The sequence below is a fragment of the Oncorhynchus mykiss genome, chromosome 10 (assembly GCF_057628025.1).
Source record: "Oncorhynchus mykiss isolate SJ-2025 chromosome 10, ASM5762802v1, whole genome shotgun sequence".
In the NCBI taxonomy this organism is placed as follows: Eukaryota; Metazoa; Chordata; class Actinopteri; order Salmoniformes; family Salmonidae; genus Oncorhynchus; species Oncorhynchus mykiss.
This window is the reverse complement of record NC_143031.1, coordinates 8,580,001-8,585,789: the sequence shown is the minus strand read 5'-3', so window position 1 is coordinate 8,585,789 and position 5,789 is coordinate 8,580,001.

Below are 5,789 nucleotides of genomic sequence, written 5' to 3'. Positions count from 1 at the left end.
TTCCTTGTTTTAGTGTTGGTCAGGACGTGAGCTGGGTGGGTCAACGCTATGTTGTGTGTCTAGTTTGTCTGTTTCTGTGTTTGGCCTGATATGGTTCTCAATCAGAGGCAGGTGTTGGTCATTGTCTCTGATTGGGAACCATATTTAGGTAGCCTGTTTTGTGTTGGGGTTTGTGGGTGATTGTTTCCTGTCTTTGTGTCTATGCACCAGATAGGACTGTTTTCGGTTTTCACATTTGTTGTTTTGTAATTTGAAGTGTTCAGTTGGAATTTATTATTAAAGAAGACTCACCACGCTGCGCTTTGGTCCTCTCTTTCCCAGGAAGAAAGCCGTTACAGAATCACCCACCAACCAAGGACCAAGCGACGTGGTAAACAGGTGCAGCAGGAGAAGCAGCAGCAGGAGAAGCAACAGGTGCAGCAGGAGAAACAACAGGTGCAGCAGGAGAAGCAGCAGCAGCAGGAGAAGCATCAGGTGCAGCAGGAGAAGCAGCAGCAGGAGAAGCAACAGGTGCTGCAGGAGAAGCAGCAGCAGCAGGAGAAGCATCAGGTGCAGCAGGAGAAGCAGCAGCAGCAGGAGCAACAGCAGCAACAGGTGCAGCAGGAGAAGCAGCAGCAGCAACAGGTGCAGCAGGAGAAGCAACAGGTGCAGCAGGAGAAGCAACAGGTGCAGCAGGAGAAGCAACAGGTGCAGCAGGAGAAGCATCAGGTGCAGCAGGAGAAGCATCAGGTGCAGCAGGAGAAGCAACAGGTCCAGCAGGAGAAGCATCAGGTGCAGCAGGAGAAGCAGCAGCAGGAGAAGCATCAGGTGCAGCAGGAGAAGCAGCCAGCATCACAAGACTCATGGACATGGGTGGACGAGTTGGACAGAAAAGGACCCTGGGCAGAGCCAGGCGAATATCACCGCCCCAAAGCAGAGCTGGAGGCAGCGAAAGCAGAGAGGCGGCATTACGAGGAGCAGGAGAGGCAGTGATGTCAGGATTTCGGGACATGGGAGCAGAATCTGGACTATACAACTTGGGAAGAGATAGACAGGTGGGCGGTCAACCCAGGGAGAGTGCCGGAGCCCGCCTGGGATTCGATGGAGCAGTGCGAGGAAGGTTACAGGAGAATGAGGTTGGCGAAACGAGCACGGCGGCGCGGTAGGAAGGCCGAGAGACAGCCCCAAAAATGTCTTGTGGGGGGGCACAGGGAGAGTGTGGCAGAGTCAGGAGTCAGACCTGAGCCAACTCCCCCTGTTTACCGTAAGGAGCCATGGATAGAATCAGGGCAGTCGGCGAAGTTGAGGTGTGCGTCTGGGAATGTTGAGGAGGTATTGGACAGAGTAGAGAGAGCTGTTGGTTTGGCATAGTATGCACGGCATTCGCCCTGATGAGTGTGTTAGCTGTCCAATGCCACCTGTGTCAGTTCCTCGTACTCAGCCTGAAACTTGTGTTGGAGTTCCGGAGGATGTGATGCCGGCTATACACACCAGGTCTCCAGTACACCTTCACAACCCGGTGTGTCCTGTTCCTTGCACTCACCCTGAGGTTCGTGTCCCCAGCCCGGTACCAACAGTGCCGGCACCCCGCACCAGGCTGTCTCTCCGTCCCATCAGTACCTCCTCTCCAGCGCAGCCGGAGTCTCCCGCCTGTCCGGCGCTGCCAGAGCTTCCACACCTCAGTCCAGAGGCGCCAGAGCCCCTCAGTCCAGAGGCGCCAGAGCTTCTCTGTCCAGCGCTGCCAGAGCCTTCCTCCTCTCCAGCGTTGCCGGAGTCTCCAGTCTGCCCAGCGCCGCCTGAGCTGGCCGTCTGCCCAGCGCCGCCTGAGCTGCCCGTCTGCCCAGCGCCACCTGAGCTGCCCGTCTGCCCAGCGCCTTCTGAGCTGCCCGTCTGCCCAGCACCGCCTGAGCTGCCCGTCTGCCCAGCGCCACCTGAGCTGCCCGTCTGCCCAGCGCCGTCTGAGCTGCCCGTCTGCCCAGCACCGCCTGAGCTGCCCATCTGCCCAGCGCCGCCTGAGCTGCCCATCTGCCCAGCGCCGCCTGAGCTGCCCGTCTGCCCAGCGCCGCCTGAGCTGCCCGTCTGCCCAGCGCCGCCTGAGCTGCCCGTCTGCCCAGAGCTGCTAGAGTCTCCTGTCTGTCCAGAGCTGCTAGAGTCTCCTGTCTGTCCAGAGATGCTAGAGTCTCCCGTTTCTCCAGTGCTGTTAGAGTCTCCCGTTTCTCCAGTGCCGTTAGATTCTCCCGTCTGTCCAGAGCCGCTAGAGTCTCCCGTCTGTCCAGAGCTGCTAGAGTCTCCCATCTGTCCAGAGCTGCTAGAGTCTCCCGTCTGCCCAGAGTCGCCAGTCAGCATGGAGCCGCCAGAGCCGCCAGTCAGCCAGGATCTGCCAGAGCCGCCAGTCAGCCAGGAGCTGCCAGAGCCACCAGTCAGCCATGAGCTGCCAGAGCCGCCAGTCAGCCAGGAGCTGCCAGAGCCGCCAGTCAGCCATGAGCTGCCAGAGCTGCCAGTCAGCCAGGAGCTGCCAGAGCCGCCAGTCAGCCAGGAGCTGCCAGAGCCGTCAGTCAGCCAGGAGCTGCCAGAGCCGTCAGTCAGCCAGGAGCTGCCAGAGCCGTCAACCAGCCTGAGCTACCCCTCAGTCCTTCAGTCCTGAGCTATCCTTCAGTCCTGAGGTACCCCTCAGTCCTGAGCTACCCCTCAGTCCTGAGCTGCCCCTCAGTCCAGTGGGGCCCTTTGTTACGGTTCCTAGGCCAAGGTCAGCGGCGAGGGTCGCCACTCAAAGGAAGCTAAGGAGGTAGACAAAGAAAATGATGGAGTGGGGTCCACGTCCAGCGCCAGAGCCGCCACCGCGGACAGATGCCCACCCAGACCCTCCCCTATAGGTTTAGGTTGTTAATTAGCTAGCTGGAAGGTAGGATCTGTTGTTGTTTTTCTCCCTTGAGGCCAGGGGAAATGGTTTCCACTAGATAGAACAGACACAAAGTCAAAAATGGCCATATTGTAAAAATTCCTGAAAACAAAAATATTTTTTGACCTAATTTATGGTTGAGGTTAGCCATAAGGTTATCAGTTTGGTGAAAGTTAGGTTTAAGGTTAAATTTAAATTGTGGAATATTGGCAGGGTTTAGCCATAATTATGACTTATGTGTTAACTAGCGACTACCAAAGTGTAATGTTTTTGGTAGCAAAGCACATAGCCTGATGACAAATACTTTACTCAATAAGGTCACTCCCATATAATTCCATGGTCGCACCCACTAAGGCCAACTTTGAATGGTTGATATCCCAGTATTATATGTGCTACACCAATAAACACTTAACTTGAAATCCCCCAACTCAAGGACATTTTGTTCTGGAACCAAGATACATGTTTCTCAGTACAAAACACACACACACAACAATATAACGAGCCATACCGCATGGTGCTGGGCCCAGTCAGGTCTTTGGCACATTCACCCGCTCCCCCCGCTGAAAGATCAGCCACAACATGTTGACACCATTGTAACAGGTAGTAACAAGCCCTGGTCTCCAGAATGGGAACAGAAGAGGAATACCTGATGTGGTAGTCTCAGGTACTGTAGGACTACTCCAAATCATCTTGGCTCTGACACACACACACACACACACACACTCACACACACATACGCATACACACACACACACACACAGACACAAAAACACACACACACAAAAACACACACACACACAAAAAACAACCACACACACAGACAGACACAAAAACACACAGACGCGCAAGCTTCGCAGGTCCATCAACCCATGTAAACACCTCTCACAACCCAGTAACCTGTGGATCAGGAGAGAGAATCTTCATAAATCAGCAGAAAGTTACTAACCTTTTTATTGACACTGTATATAGTGTCCTGTAATACTTAGTTTGAAGTGAAACATCTTCAATCGTTCATAACAAAACATATTTTAGATTTTTAGATTCTTCGAAGTAGCCGCCCTTTGCCTTGATGACAGCTTTGCACACTCTTGGCATTCTCAGAAATCTCCCTGCTACCATGAGTTTCCTGGGAGATATCGGGGGTGAGATATGTTCAAGAAACGCACCTGATGCACGTGGACCTGCTTACATATTTGTAGAATGTTCTAACTCTGGAAAGGGTATGTGTCAACATGCTGACATAATCTAAACCTTTATTTTTAGGCATGAACGAATTCACATATTTTCAGAAATGTATCATATCTGTAGTCATTACATGATCATGTATGTATCCTTAACAAAATATGCATAATTTTAATAGGTATTCTTACATGATATAGAATATTCATCATCCTATGTCTGATCGAAAATGGGCTAAATCTGACTCATGATCAATGTCCAGCGGCCAAATAATTTTACCTGTTCAGGCATCGAAAATCATTGTGCTTCTTCTTCACGTGGAGGTGACACATCTGAGCATACATTTGCACCCATTTTCAGTAGTAAACTGCAAAGGATGGAAAAGAAAACATCATCATATTTAATCCAAGTTGCTATTTCCAAAATAATATCTCTGCTATTTTTGTTTTTAAAAAATGCAGCCAAGCAAATCCAGAGCTCCGGTCACAGCACATTTTCTGTAAAGATGCAAACTTAGGCCAATTTTACTAAAAATGTGTTGCTTCTGGTGTCGGTTTCGGTTTATAAATCGAACACCGTAGATCAAAATGGCTGGCATTGAGTGGTAGCCCTGATTCTCACAGACACAGGAGGGTTCCAGAGTGGTGCAGGGGTCTAAGCTTCTGCATTTCAGTGCTAGAGGCGTCACTACAGAAACCCTGGTTGTACCACAACCGGCCGTGATCGGGAGTCCCACAGGGTGGCGCACAATTGGCCCAGCGTTGTCCGGGTTTGGCCGGTGTAGGCCTTCATAGGGTTATAGATAATGTGTGACGCATTTATGTAGTGTGTATGAAGTTTTTATAGGGGTGGCAGGTAGCCTAGTGGTTAGAGCATTGGACTAGTAACCGAAAGGTTGCTCAATCGAATCCCCGAGCTGACAAGGTAAAAATCTGTTGTTCTAGCCCTGAACAAGGCAGTCAACTCACTGTTCCTAGGTCATCATTGAAAATAAGAATTTGTTCTTAACTGACTTGCCTAGTTAAAGTAAATAAAGGTAAAATAAATCAAAAATAAGCTGCACGTCAGACTGAAAATTCCTCATAGTAACGTAAAAAAAATACTATTCATCATATCAGTGTTAATTTTGTCAACAATAACTATGATGGAAAATACTTGTCAACTACCTATTTTTCCATACTAAAACTATGACGATAACGAGATGAGATGCCCTAGAAAATATATGTAATTATTACAAATTACTTTCATTTTAGTTGACGGAAATGTAACGAGATGAGAATTCCAATTGAGACTAATAAACACTTAATTTGAAATTAAGTTATTTTTAATCTGTTTTGTCTAATAAGAAGCATGGATACAGAATATTTTATCCAACTCTCTCCTTCGTAGAATTGCTAAGGACATAAAATGGAATTACATTTGCTGTGAAAAAGTATTTGCCCCTTTCTGATTTTCTCTATTTTTTGCATATTTTGGAATGTTCAGATCAGATCTTCAACCAAAACCAAATATTACACTGAACAAAAATATAAACGCAACATGTAAAGTGTTGGTCCGATGTTTCATGAGCTGAAATTAAACATCCCAGAAATGTTCCATACTCAAAAAAAGCTTATTTCTCTCAAATTTTGTGCATAAATTTGTTTACATCCCTGTTAGTGAGCATTTCTCCTTTACCAAGATAAGCCATCCACCTGACAGGTGTGACATTTCAGGAAGTATGATCATTACA